Raw genomic sequence first — 16,338 nt, 5'->3', positions numbered from 1 at the left:
TTATGTAACAATACAATTATGTCACAAATTACATTCATACAGAGTAACTACAATTCTGAATTACCAAATCATCATTCAAGTTAAGTGTCATATTAGGCATTACTATAGGCATAACTCTGTATGTAATGTAATGACCTAGCAGTATTACCATTGCACAATTATATGCGTGTGTCTGTTGTGCATGCACATTTGTGCTACTATATCACTACAACGTGTTATACAATATTCTGTATTCAACTTTACTACAGTTATACATACGATGTATTACTACAGGATGTTATGTATTTACTCCATACAGTATATTATTACTCTATGTTATATTTCTACAATAATATTATGATTGTACAATATCATCATAAACATTATAACTCTACTATGTTATAATGAATACTATATATTAATATAATAGCAGTAGTTGCTACATGCTGTCATTGGTCGCCAGCAGGGCGTGACCGAGCGATGTCAGGACTCTAAATATCATAAACAATAACTGGTATCATAGATGTAATCTTCAAGGTTAAATCAAAGTCATGGCTAGGGCCCGCAGGAACATCATTTGCAAATTCCCATTGAGGAATGCTGTATTCAGCACCTCGTGACGCTTGACCGGAAAGCCACGATACATACACACATACACACACACAGGCTTCTAGAACATTTCGACGACAGTGTAGCCCATGTGATGGAACTTCTTATTTACAGAAAGAAAGAGGAGGAGAAGTTAAAATGAATTAGGAGACTGGAGAGGAGAGAGTGTGAGAAGGATGTCTAGTGAGAGGCTGCGAGACGTTAGCTAGCACAAATGTCTTGTGCAATACACGCAATGTTCATCTTGAGGTTTCCTTTTTGAAGACAGTAAAACTACAATCAAACTACGGAATTCATCTTTATCTTCTGTCATTGACTACAAGTGAACTCAGGTTATTTCTTCACATATTCACTCACTGTTACCTACAGCCTGGCTACGACTACTATATAATCTATTACAAGACTGATATATTCTATCCCACTGCTGCCACCAACAGAGTATAATAGTCTTATAATAGATTATATAGTAGTCGTAGCTGAGCTGTAGGTAATAGAGAGTAAATATGAGAGGTAATAACCTCACTTCACTTGAAGTTTATGGCAGGAGAAGATAAAGATGAATGCTGGAGTTTAATTGTAGTTTTATTGTCTTCAAAAAGGAAAGCTGAAGATGAACACTGCGTGTTTTACACAAGAGCATCTGTGCTAGCTAATGTCTCCCAGCCTCTCTCGCTAGACCCCTTCTCACTCTCTCTTCTCTCCAGTCTCCTAATTCCGTCTAACTTCTCCTCCTCTCTCTTTCTGTATATAAGAACTTCCATCACGTGGGCTACACTGTCGTTGAAATGTTCTAGAAGCCTGTGTGTGTGTGTGTGTGTATGTGTGTATATATCGTGGCTTTCTGGCCAAGTGTCACGAGGTGCTTAATACAGCATTCCTGAGCGGGAATTTGCCAATGATGTTCCTGCGGGCCCTAGCCCTGACTTTGATTTAACCTTCTAGCTTACATCTATCCTACCAGTTATTATTTATGATATTTAGAGTCCTGACAGTATATGCTTTGATTTTCATGCTTTAGATCAGGACTCGGTTACATTCATGTTATGGCAATGCTGCTAGTAAATGAGCAAACCATTTTATTGGAAAAATATCATAATGATATTAAAGTAATAGATGTTAATATTTGAAATCATACCAATGGTTCTGACCACCTACCAACTGAAGAAATATTAGAATTTATATTTGTCAATGCACCTCAAGAGAAAAATATAATAGCAAAACACATACTGATGAGGAAGAACAAGCGCTTGTGAACTGGAATAAGTTACATGTGGAAGACCTGAATAATATATGTATCACTGTGGATAGTCACAAAGATGGATTTAATAATTTAACTACAAACAGCTGCCATGTAGCAGGATGCCACCACCCTAATCACTGAAGGACATTGATGAAATGTACAGTGGTAGTTAACAGTATGTTCACTGCAAGCGATGGCTTTAGGTGCAAATTTGTGAGTAGAAATAAATACAAGGTAATTCCTGGTTGGAACGGAAATATCAAGCATCTGCTTTGTGTTGCCTGGGTGAGAGGTGGCAGAGAGTTGGGTACTCCACAAGATGACGCAATGCTAACCCCAGATAGGTAAACTGGGGTCTCAAAAACCACAGGCCCCGAAAATTAAGTTTGTTATATATGAACTAGAGGGCAAGGGATCTGTCCTTCTGTTTACCTTCCTGACTAGTGAAGTCCTTCATGGGGATGATGGGGGTCATTCCTGGAACTGGCTCTGATTTTGCGTTATAGAGCTTATGGGGTCTGTCAAACCCCAGGTTACCTAACATATTGCCTTATATGTCATCCCTTGTGTGCAGTTAGTTTCATATGCTGTGTGTCTTCCTTTGTTTACAGGAAATCCCAACATCAGTCTGCAGAAGATGACCAAAAAGTTTAAGATATTAGCTTTCAGTTTTGCTAGGGTTAGGGTTAAAATTAACATATGCAAGATTTTTAAATTTTTTGCAATATTTCTAAAAATATTTTTTTCATTTAAACGTTTTTTCTTGCCTCAGTGAAAGGAAATTGCTTGAAGTATTAGTGCATTAAGGCACATTCTAATAAATCATTTTTTTCCTCATTTTTTCCCTTTGGGTATGTGTGACCCTTGGTTACCTAATGAGGTTAAAAATAAAAGGGTTGCCTATCTAGAGTTGAGTAGTAGAAGAAATTTTAAACGAGCCCCCCAAAATTGTAAATTAAATGAACACAGGGAGATATGCTAATCACCTGTACATAAAACTTACTTTCGGGAATAAAACTCACGTCTGGAAAGAAATGAAGAGACTCAGAGGAAGTAGTATGTCAATTCATGTTATAGATGTCTGAAGTAATAAATCACCAAAGGCACCTATTTTTTGGGTAAACTTATATCAAACCAATCTTCAGTGAATGAAATAAGTGAGAATAATTTTATTGCAGACCTAAGAAATCACTGGCCTGGAAGAAATGTATAAGTTACACTTTAAGAACTTCAGCACAGTCTTTTCAGATGTGTATTTGCTAAGCTAAATAGAGGTGTTGGCCGTGATGGCATTTACTCTTTATTTTAAAAACATGATGAGAAAATATTTTGTGCACAGTGTTTGTTTAGTCCATTACTATATGCCCAGTGCTCTACTGAAGGACATTATCGGTCCTATTTCTAAGGACAAAAGAAATACCACTGAAACCACAAATTACAGACCTGTAAGGCAATCCTTCTGTCTTCTGAAAGTTTTTAAGTTTCTGAATTTCGATGATAGAATGAAAAAAATAATAATTTTAGGCATTCTGCTTTACAAGAGGATCATCAACCACTGATGCATGTTATTTATTAAAGGAGGTAATGCCACTGTGTTCCAGTGTAGATGACCACAAATTAGTTACCGTATTTGTAAAGAAAAAGGGTAAATGTATTTGTTTTAAACAAAACTCAGCATTTATAATGATACTTTTAATTTGAACAGTGACCACATTGAAGTAGTAAAGTGCCATAAATATTTAGAACATTATGTTTTACATAATTTTAATGATATATAGTGTAGGCCGAATAATTTTTTTGCTACTTTCAACTGGATTTTTAGAGATTTTAATGATGCTACTATTGATACTTTTTTATTTTCTTTAAATTCCCATTTAGCTCATATTGTGTCTCACAGTATGGTCTCCCCCCATGGAATGCATAAAGATTAAAGTACAGTATATGTAATTTAAATATATTGAAGTGCCATATAATAAGGCTCTGAATAAAATGTGTGGTGTTCCTGTTCATGCCACATAACAGCTAATAACTGTAATCAGATGCCACATAAACACTACACAACTCTGACCCAACAAAGGTACCGTACGTAAAGAGACTCAAGAAAATTTACAGCCATCTTGTCACATTTAACATTCCATAATTGTTTAATGGCATACTCCTCAACAATGTTTTTACTCTGTTCAGAAATGAGTATGAAGTGGGTGTTCCTGGAGAAAGTTTGAATGTTATAACCTCTCACATAATGTGGGTTAAAAGGCATGAAGATAAAAGAAGTCCTTGTATTTTCTGTGTAGGCTATTTGAGTGCACATGTCATGTGGGTGTGGGATTGATGTAGATTTTAAATTACTATTTAAAATAGTTTTTATTATTTTATTAGAGATTTTAAAAATGTTTTAAGCATATACAATATTCTTAAAAGTTTTATATATTGTACCTGAAAGTGAACTTTTTTTTTTAAAGTGTTCTCTTTATTTTTATTGCGTTATCTAATTATTTTATTATTTTTTAATATACAACTTTTATTTTTAAAATATTCTGTTCTCTTTATTTAAGCAAAATTTTAATTTATTGGTTCCAATATTATAAGTTATTTATATTTTCAAAATATTAGTTTTTAGTCATTTTTCATTATTAGACATTTCAGTAGCATTTTTATTATGTGTGTGATGAATTATTATTCATGATCTTTTTCAGTTCCTTATAATTTATTTTTTGTACTGTCTCCAAGAAGGAGAATATGTTTCCTCCTCTGTTTGTTACATTGCCCGGGACGGAGTCTGACGAGGTATTGTTTTTGGTTGAGTTTCTTTGTTTCTTTCCTTGTTTGCTCGCAACATTACGGAAAAACGGCGGGATAAAATTACATGAAAGTTTCAGGGTATGTGGGTACTGGTCCCTAGATGAAGTTATTAAATCTTGTGACCCTGAAAGGTCAAAATCAAGGTCACGGATTTTCAGAGGGCAATAACTTGAAACCGGTTGAAGATAGAGATATTTACTATTAGTGGTAGGAGGGGTTGCTCACCATCCACTCACTCGATTTAGTGCTGCTCTCGGGTGACTGCCCTTTCCTTTCTTCCTTCCTTCATACCTTCCGTCCTCCTCTGTCTTTCTTTCTTCATTCTTTCCTCGTCCTTCTGCCTACGGACTTTACACTCCCTCTTCTGTCTTTCGTTCTTTCATTCTTTCCTCTTCCTTCTGCCTATGAGTGACTCTACACTGAATGACAAACCAAATGGTTTCCTGTACACCAGGAACCTGTTTACTATGCTGGGTGCTAACCATATAACCAAATTTTGGCGCCTGGTGGTTTGGTGGGTAATTAAGGCGCTCCAGTCGGATTGAGCCAGTGCAGATTTATATCCAAGGGGTGGCTGGGTCTTATTGCTCACGTATTGCCACAGGGGGATGAGTGAGGCTTGTCACTCTCATCTTTAATGTCTGGATCAACTTGCCTCGCCCCAGGCTCCTACGCTCTTCATGGGGCAACACAGGATTAAATGATGATGATGATGATGATCAACGTACAGGAACTTCAATATGGGCTTTCATTTGGCACCAAGACCTTTGACCTTGAGTGACCTGAAAAGGTCAAACTCAAGGCCACGCATATTCAGGTAGGCTATAATTCGAAACTGGTTGCAGATAGATATTTACTCTTATCAAGATATAGGAAGTCCCATATGGGACTTCAGTATGTTGAAACAGTAAATATCTCTATCTTCAATTAGTTTCGAGTTGTAGCCCCCTGGATAACCGTGACCTTGAGTTAGACCTTTCAGGGTCACTTAAGACCAAAGGTTATGGTACCAATTACAGGTCCATATGGGGCTTCATTTATGATGATAATAGTAAATATCTTTCTGCGACCAGGTTCGAGTTATGGCCTCTTGAATATTCGTGACCGTGAGTTTGACCTTTCAAGGTCACTGAATGTCAAAGGTCTTGGTGCTAAATGAAAGCCCATATGGGACTTCCTGTGTGTTGATAATAGTATATACTCGTATCTCTATCTTCAACCGGTTTCAAGTTATAGCCCTCTAAAAATCCGTGACCTTGATTTTGACCTCTCAGGGTGACTCGATGACCTCCAATACTTAATCACTTTCTTTTGGGGCCAGTGAACTCATGTCCTGAAATGTTTTACGTAACTTCATTCGGCCGTTTCTCCGTTATGTTGCTAACAAGCAAAGAGACAAAAAAAATAGGAACAAAGAAACTCGGCCAAAAACAATATCTCGCCGGATTTCTTCCAGGCGAAGAAATAATTATAATGATAATAAAACCCCCACCATCCTCATCCCCCACCACCTGTATCCCCCATCACCGCCACCAACAACAGAAGCAACAAAAACAGTAGTAATGATAATATTAATCTATCTATCAATCTATAGCCCAACGCCCTAATCCCGCAAAGGGTGGCCGCAAGTCACTCTGTCACCCACCATTTGACTACCCTCCCCCCAACTCACCCCCCCCTCCCTCATATACCTCTCAACTCCATCCCTCCACCTCATCCTCGGTCTACCCCTCCCTCTCCCTCCCTCCACCTCACCTACATACACCCTCTTAGTCAGTCTTTCATTCTCCATTCTCTTCACATGTCCAAACCACCTCAGTGTATTTCTCCTAATCTTCTCAATCACATCCACATCTACCCCACAACGTTCCTTCACTTCTTCATTCGTCAACCTGTCCCTCCACATCACTCCACATGCTCCTCTCAAGTAACTCATTTCCACTGCTCTCACTCTTGACTTGTTCCCCTTTTGCAAGGTCCATGCCTCGCTTCCATACGTCAGGGTAGGGATCACAATACCATCATGCAGTGACTTCTTAACTTCCATACTCACCTCCCTATTTCTCATCACTGCTTTCAGTGTACCAACAACCTTTCTTCCCTGCTGTACCCTTTCACGTACTTCATCCCCCAAAGTTCCATCCTTACTCATCACACTACCTAAGTACTTGAATGGTAATAATAACAACAACAATAATAATAATTATTATTATTATTATTATTATTATTATTATTATTATTATCATTATTATTATTATAACAGTAATAATACATCGTCCTCTTTAGCTGGAGCTAGACACCATTATCCCATAAGGAGTGGCCGTTGTCCTTCAGTTAGGTCTTTCATGGGGAGGCGTACAAACTCTTCACCAACCCATTTGTTGACACGAAACGAACACATAAGGGGATGTTATATGGCTATCCGCCAGCACTGTAATTGGTCTTCTGGCTTACAGGAAACCATTAGCTTGTCACTTAATGCAGAGCCACCTGAAAAAGAAAGAATGGCAAAAAATTACAGGAAAGATAGGAGAACTAGGACGAAAGGAGTATAGACACAGAAAAAGAATGATCAAGGTGAAGGAAGAAGTTGGAAGCACATCAAGTATGTGGATCATGATCACCATTACCTACACTTATACCATATACTTAAAATACTACTACTACTACTATTAATAATAATAAATAATAATAATAATAATAATAATAATCTATCTATCTATCTATTTATAGCCCGACGCACTAATCCCGTAAAGGGTGACCGCAGACAAAACGCCTCCAAGTCCCTCTGTCACCCACCATTTGACTACCCTCCCCCCAACTCACCCCCCCCTTCCCTCATATACCTCTCAACTCCATCCCTCCACCTCATCCTCGGTCTACCCCTCCCTCTCCCTCCCCCCACCTCACCTACATACATCCTCCTAGTCAGCCTTTCATTCTCCATTCTCTCCACATGTCCAAACTACCTAAGTGCATCTCTCCTAATCTTCAACCACATCCTCATCCACCCCACAACGTTCCTTCACTTCTTCATTCGTCAACCTGTCCCTCCATGTCATTCCACATGCTCCTCTCAAGTAACTCATTTCCACTGCTCTCACTCTTGACTTGTTCCCCTCTTGCAAGGTCCACGCCTCGGTTCTATACGTCAGGGTAGGGATCACAATACTATCATGCAGTGACTTCTTAACTTCCATACTCACCTCCCTATTTCTCATCAGTGCTTTCAATGAACCAACAACCTTCCTTCCCTGCTGTACCCTTTCACACACTTCATCCCCCAAAGTTCCATCCTTACTCATCACACTACCCAAGTACTATAATTCACTCACATTCTCCATATCCTCACCATCCAACCTCACTGTACATTCTGTGACTTCATTCCTCTCAAACTCCATAGCTTTACTCTTGTTTACATTAACTTTCAGATTCCTCTTCCTACACACTGTCCCAAACTCATTCACCAAACCTTGCAACTCCCATTCATCTTCACTCAACAATACTGCATCATCAGCAAACAGCAACACCGGAATCTTCCAAATCTCACCCTCATTCATTAGAGCCACTCCCACATCCACTGCCCTACCTTGCACCTCTTTTACAACCCGATCCATGTATATATTAAACAGCCATGGAGACATCACACAACCCTGTTTCAGTCCCACACTGAGATCAAAGAACTCACTCAGCTCACCATCCACTCGCACCGTAGCCCTAGCTCCTTCGTACATACTCTTCACAGCACTCAACAATTTCCCCTCCACTCCATATATTCTTAATACCTTCCACATACCTTGCCTATCTATTCTGTCATAAGCTTTCTCTAAGTCTATGAAGGCATCAAACACTTTCTTTCCCTTCTTTAGATACTTCTCCACTAAACATCTTAGAACAAATATCTGATCTACACACCTTTTTCCCTTCCTAAATCCCCCTTGTTCTTCTCCAACTAGCTCCTCTGTCATTTGCCTAACCCTATCAATGAGTATTTTACCATATATTTTTCCACTCACACTAAGAAGCCAAATACCCCTATGGTTACCACATACTTCTCTCTCCCCTTTTCCTTTGTATAAAGGAACAAATATACCTGATTTCCAGTCCTCTGGAACCCTTCCCTCTTCCCAAGCCAATCTACACAACTTCCATATCCACTCCACAACAATCTCACCCCCATACCTAAGCATTTCACCACATACTCCATCAATTCCTGGGGCCTTTCCCATCTTGATCTTCTTCATTGCTTCTACTACTTCCGTCCTACTGATCGCTTCCTCCCTCCTCTCATCTCTTCTTCTCCCAACATTCCCCAACCACTTATACTCGCACTGCTCTTACTCTCTACATTCAACAAATCCCCAAAGTGCTCCTTCCATCTCCTCAGTTTCTTTCTCTTCTCCACCAACAATCTATTATTTCTATCTTTCACTCCCCTACTATTTCCCCTTTCACACTGCCCTACTTTCTTCACCCCCTTCCAAAACAATTTCTTACTCTCCCTCCATTTCACACTCAGATTCCTCCCAAACTCTTCATCCACTTTCTTCTTACTCTCCTTCACCAGTCTCTTCATCTCCCTTCTCCTGCTCACATATACATCTCTCTTCTCTCTCTCTCATCTTCTCCCCTACCTCTACTAGCTAACCATTCACTATATGCCTTCTTCTTTTGTTCCACAGCTCGTTTCACCTCATCATTCCACCATGCTGTCCCTTGCACACCACCGCATCTCCTCCTCACTCCACAAACCACCTCACACTCTGCGCCTATCTCTTCCGTGAATATCTTACATATGTCTTCCACCTCTTCCATCTGCTCAAATAATAATAATAATAATAATAAATAATAACAATAAAAAATAAATGATGATCTAAGAGGAATACTAAATGCAAATTATACTGAAAATAAGAAGTTTTTTTGGAAAGATAAGCAGAAATATAGAAGTGACCAGATGGAAAGACTATTTTGAAAGCCTGACGAATGGGAATACAGACAGCAGAGCGGCAGTAGACATGATTGGTTTGGGGTGTGTGCAGAGAAGGAACGGAGTGCCAGGAACGTGACACTCGCACAGGTGAAGAACTCTGTTATGCGGCTGAAAAATGGGAAAGCAGCTGGGGTTGATGCAGAGATGATTAAGGCTAGTGGAGAGAGCGGAATGAAGTGCTTGTTGGAGATGTGTGAAAAGGCATGGATGAGGGAAACTGTGCCAGCAGAGTGAAAAAAGGCTGTGATTGTATCCCCGTACAAAAATAAAGGTGAGCGAAGTGAGTGCAAGAATTATTATCGTGGCATAAGTTTATTGACTGTGGTAGGGAAGGTATATGGAAGAAATATTACAGAGAAAGTAAGAGAGATCAGAAGTCCTAGTGAGTGATGAACACAGTGACTTTAGGAGTGGTAGAGGATGTGTGGATCAAATATTTACGGTAAGACAGATAGTCGGGATGGCTTGTGAGAAGGACCATAAAGTGTTTGGGGCATTTATGGGTCTGGAAAAAAGCATACAACAAAGTAGACAGAGAAGGATTGTGGAAGGTTTTGCGCATGTACGGTGTTCATGTTAAGCTGCTAGGTGCCGCCAAGAGTTTGTATAATGGTAGTCGGGCACGTGTAAGGGTAAAGGGCATCTAAGTGGACAGTTCACGATCGGTGAGGGCGTGCGACAAGGTTGTGTGATGTCCCCATGGTCGTTCAGTATATAAATGGATGGGGTGATGAGACAAGTAAAAAACACAGGTAATGGAGATAGGGATGGCATTGATAATGAATGGTAATGGATGGAATATCACAAATTTGTTGTACTCGTTTGCTGATGATGCAGTACTACTTGCAGATACCGCACAAGAACTTGCTAGACTAGAGCAGAGTTCTGCTAATATTGTGAGCGTCGTGCCTTGAGAGTAAATACAACAAAAAACTAAAGTGATGGTTATTGAGAGAGATGAAGCCCAGTGTGATGTTACAGTGAATGGAGAGAGACTGGAATTGGTGAGAAAGTTCAAATACATGGGTATAGTGATAGAAAAGAGGAGAAAATGTGCAAAAGAAATGGAAAGCAGAGTGACACATGGAAGGAAGGCAACTGGTGCAATGAAAGCCTTGAAAGGAAACAGAGGCTTGAGTGTTGTAGCTCTACGAGGCGTACATGATGGAGTGTTTGTGTCAACTTTAACATATGGATGTGAGACTATGGTGTGGCATGAAAATGAGAAGTCAAGAGTATGAGCAGTGGAGATGTGACGGCTGAGGAATGTGTATGGAGTACAGAGAGTGGATAGGATAAGAAATAATGTGGTTCCTGAAAGATGTTGAGTAAGTCCGTGGACACGAGAATCGAAGAGAGTGTACTGATATGGTATGGTCATGTAGAGAGAATGGATGACAATAGACTGGTGAAATATGTATATCTGAGCGAATTTGAAGGAGGAAGGAGGCGAGGTAGGCCAAGGAGAAGGTGGAAGGATATGGTGGATGAATGAGTGAGGAAGAGTTGTATGGAAGTCGGTGATGCGAGGGAATTGACAAGAGATCGAACTGGCTGAATGAATTTTGTGAGAAGTGCATGATCAAGGATTTGGCACCCCTTTTTAACGTGACAGCGTCCGGACTGACTCTATAGGATACGTTTATGTGTAGCTACAGAATGTGGTGAATGTTTTTGGTGTATCTGGTAGAGCCAGGATTTCAGGGGTTTGAATGATGAGTGAATGGAAGCGAGACCCATTGGACTAGGCAAACTTAGGCTGTCTGGACATGCTACTCCTCACCCTGCCCCAGGGTGGGAAAGGAGGACCGGATGATGATGATGATGATGATGATGATGAATAATCATAATCATAGTAATAATAATTAAAAAAAAAAATAAATAAATAAATAATAATAATAATAATAATAATAATAATAATAATATTATTATTATTATTATTATTATTATTATTATTTCTATTATTATTATTATAATTATTATTATAACGATACTCTGTATGGCTAGTAACACGGTAGAGGCAGTGGTTGTTTGGTTGCTGAGTGTGTGTGTGTGTGTGTGTGTGTGTGTGTGTGTGTGTGTGTGTGTGTGTGTGTGTGTGTGTGTTCCCATTATATCTCATGAACGACTTGAGCTATCAACATGAAACCTTCCGATATATCGAAAATCTTGGCCGAGTTCGAAAATGGGCACTCAGGGTCAAGGTCACCAAAATGGCTGCCAAAGGTCAACTAGTTTTTATCGCCCGCCTTTATCACCATTATATCTCATGAACAGCCTTAGTTATCAACATGAAACCTTCAGGGTTTCAAGATAAGGCCAAACTTTTGGACGAGTTTGAAAATGGGCACTCGGGGTCAATGTCAATGTCACCAAAATGGCTGCCAAAGGTCAACTAGTTTTTATCGTCCGCCTTTAGCACCGTTATATCTCCTGAACGGCTTGAGCTATCAACATAGAGCCATCAGGGTATGAATATATGGCCTAAATCTTGCTCTTGGCCAACAGCAATATTCTGGCAAGTGATTGGCATTCGGCTCCCGAATGCTTTTCTTTCATTGTATTTGACATTAATAAGTATGTTCAGGGTTAGAAGGCAAGGTCATCTTGAACAGGATCTTATCCCAGGATTACCTTAAACTTGATTCTTTTTAAACCAACACTTATGGATGTCTTTAAGATAGTAAGAACGCCGGGATATCATGTTTAGAACAATCAGTTAAAAGTGAAAGTCGCAGGGCAATGTCAAAGATTTCAACTAAATATAAACTCAGACTGTTCCAGTTACACTTTACCTTCACTTATTGGAGGGTCTGAGGACCAGACAAGGGGGTGACCCAATATTATTATATATCAATGGTTCTTCACCTGGGGGCGTGCAGCCCTTGAAGGTCGTGGGCAATTTCTAGGAGCGACCGGAGGAATCAGAAAATAAAATTAATAAAGTGGTCTGAATAGTGTGTGTGTGTGTGTGTGTGTGTGTGTGTGTGTGTGTGTGTGTGTGTGTGTGTGTGTGTGTGTGTGTGTGTGAAGATAACTACCAATTTATATTCTGTATTTTTATTTTGTCTGCTTCAAAGCAAATTTTCTTTATACCCATGTCATGGCTGTTTCTTTCCTACCCTCTCTCTCGCCAGATAACTTCCTGGTTCTCACCCTCTCTCTCGCTCTCTCTCTCTCTCTCTCTCTCTGATCTGGTCGTTGTGAGATGAAAGTATACGTACCAAGAAATCTTATTTTGTGGAATGGACCAGACCCCATTTACAGATGCTTGAATATCAAAAAGTTGTTCTTCATTCCTAATCTGTTAATATAATTCTGTCCTACCATTTTCACTAGATATTTAAAATTTCGCAAACTTCAAGTGCCAGTCACTCTAAACATCCAAAAGTGACAGCTTCCTGTCCTACACTCACGTATTTGTTTCATCTACTGAATGATGCTTAATCATGTGAACCAAACAGTAATAAATATTGGTACATCAAACAACAGAAAAGAATAAAAATTAGTCATTGTTAACAAGAATGAGATATGACAAAAATATGAGATTACAAACCAACATATGTCGGTCATATGTTTGTGTCTGCGAGGTGCAGCTTTACGACCATGATGTGATATTTATGATAACAACCAGGTGTGTGTTGATTTGTTTATAACTTTGAGGTGCTGTTTTGTGAGAATATGGAGATGCGTGTGCCCAAGTGGTTACACTTGATGATCATTTAGTTGTGTTTATGGCTATGGCCATGTGTTTGTGTGGTCATGTTTCTGACTGTGCATTGATGTTAATGATCATGTGGCAGTGTTAAGTGCCATGAGGTGGTGTCCATGACAGGTGGTGGTGGCTGTGATCATGTGATGGTGGTTATGACCATGTGGTGGTGGTTATAACCATTTGTTGGTGTTTATAACCACGTAGTGATGTTCATGAGTGGTCGTGTCTGTAACCATGAGTTGTGATTTATTACCATATGGTGATGTTTTTGACCTTTACTATGTTGTCGTGTTTACAACAATTATGTGGTATTAATGACAATAATGCCTACGAGATGGAGTTGGTGTTATGACAATGACCAAGTGGCGATGTTTGTAATCGTATGGGTGTGTTTGTAATCAAGCAATGCTGTTTATGAGAGTGTATAATTATGACCATGAATAGATGATGTTCTTGGCCATGTCATGTGCTGATATTTTTTGACTGAGGTGGTGGTTATGACCATGTGGTACTGTATATAATATAAGCATGCCATGATGCTTGTGGCCATGTAATGGTGTTTATGACTGTAACGATGTTGTTTTGTCTATGACCATGTGGCGGTCTTTACAAACAAGTGGTGGTGTTTCTGTTTACTTGGTGGTGGTGTTTATAATCTCTGTTGTGTAGCTGTTATGTTAATGTGGTGTTTTTTTTTTATGGTCTAACGATAATCACCGTATCTCTATGAGGGAAATTTTTCCACGTTGCTTGGCCTTCAGACAAATTACAGAAAAAATAATAATATTGTGGCAATCTGTGACCTCTGTGACACCAAGCATCGACAAAATATCAGTTACGTACCAAATTTTTAAATGTCTCGTGTATTGTCGAATTGCTTTATACATACTTGTTACGAAATAGAAAGAGGGAACGCCTTCACGTGGTGGCACCAAACCTAGCAACCTCCCCTTTCCCCAAAAAAAATAGGGGAGGAGGGAAGAGGATTGCAGCGGGGCTAATTCACCCGTATTCAATAGGGCTAACATCCACCTGAGCCAGCAGCTACAGTAACAACGATAATTCAAGAATAAGTTTTTAGTCATGATGGACAGTGGGGAGGGGGAGGGGGAGGGGGGGCGTGGCGATGTGGGACAAGGCTAAGGGAGGCCTGAACCGAAAAAGGTTGGGAACCGCGTCTTTATACAATAAGTCAATGCCAGATGGCAAGTGTACCTTTTTTTTTTTTTTTTTTAAATTCAAACCAAGTTTTATGGATGGTTTCAAGGTAAGGAAAGGGTGAAGTGATTCACTATTAATGATAACCGGGTAAAGATCAGGATCACAGGGAAAGGTCAAAAGCCAACATCACGTATCAAGATCACCTTAAAAAGGTTTAACCCGATTTAGACCAAATTTGGTGCAAAGGTTGAAGATAAGGCAAGAACGAATGAATTCGATTTAAAAGTGACCAGGAACTTAACGGTTGAGGTTAGCTAGAACAGTTACAGTCCAATTTGTATCAGTCTTCGTGCAAAAGCTGAAGGTCCAGCGCAAATGATGCAAATGCGTTGAAGTTCAGAGCCACAGGGCATAGTTAAGTAATCAGCCCATACCCTTTGTAGGATGCAAGAGTTGTACTCTCTCAGTGATCCATCCTGTTTCTCCATGGAAGACTAAAGGAACCTTTCCACGCCTTCGTGAGCACTCCTAGGTTTTCATTCCAAGGAGGTTATCAGAATCCACGTTTCTGGTCCATTGAAAAGAGTAGGACGGCCTCACGGATTTTACAGCATATCCTTTTTTTAAGTGGCGGCAATTGCTTATTCATCACGTAATACCTAATTATCCCTAAAACCCTCCAACTCCATCCTGTTTCTCACTTGCTTTCATTGTCATGGACTGGGCCTGCCTGAATTACCCGCTCTAGGTATGTATTGGTCAAAGCATTGCAGTTTTTCCGCCCATTTTAACTAGAAGAGAATGGACATGCCTTAATACAATAGACATATCGTCTTCATCATACTGATTTGGGAACCTCTCTTCAAATTCTTCCTGTTCAGAGTAGATGTGATATCTCTTAGCCTTTCTCCTGATTCCCTGTAAAGAATAAGTCGTCTGCAAATATAAGTTGGTTCATTCGCTCACAGTTAATGTTAATTTCCATGCTATTCCAAAGGTTGTTCCATAATTCTTCTTGTGTTCAGACGACTTCACTAGGCTAGGGAACTATATACTTATATATATATATATATATATATATATATATATATGAGCTGCATTGTTTGTATGTTTGTATGTTCTTCAATCACATCCAAACCATGGGCCAGAGATCCCCAGACCCATAAATATTCTGAATCAGGGTGACCCAAGGATGGTTTTAGGGGGGTCAAAATTCAGATCTGGGTCATTCGAGGTCACCAGTAGAGTGTTCGTCTTTTTGGCCCGGGCAACGCCGGGTACCTCTGCAGCCCAATTTTTAGCATGGAGACTCACATGACCTCCAGTTCGGACATAAGCTATGTGAGGTTGACCTCCGAGGTCATTTTAGGTCACCGTTAATACATGCTCGAACGACTGAACCCAGCAACCTACTTTATGGCATGGGGTCTCACATGACCTCCAGTTTGGACACAAGCTATGTAAGGTAGACCTCCTAGGTCATTTGAGGTCACCAGTTGGGGGTCATTTGAGGCTACCAGTTGGAGGTCCTTTGAGGTCACCAGTTGGAGGTCATATGAGGTCACCAGTATTAGTAAACAAGTGCGCACAAATACTGTACGTTAGTCTGTGAAAGCTAAAATAGAAAGTTCCTGGACCTCTTATAATCCCTCTTAAAAAGCATAAGAGGAATGTGGTCTTTCAGGAATAGAAAGAAAGACTGAACTAGAACAAACCGGATTAGAGTGTTCACCTTTTTGGCCTGGCAACGCTGGGTACTCCTGCTAGTATATTTATATAAGAGCTGCGTTGTTTGTTTCAGTTGCTTGTTTGTCCTTCAGTCAAGCCCAAACCATGGGCCAG

Source organism: Coenobita brevimanus, chromosome 5, assembly GCF_032717465.1.
Source record: "Coenobita brevimanus isolate Jiangsu-jjx chromosome 5, ASM3271746v2, whole genome shotgun sequence".
Classification (NCBI taxonomy): domain Eukaryota; kingdom Metazoa; phylum Arthropoda; class Malacostraca; order Decapoda; family Coenobitidae; genus Coenobita; species Coenobita brevimanus.
Note: the sequence above shows the minus strand (reverse complement) of the source record.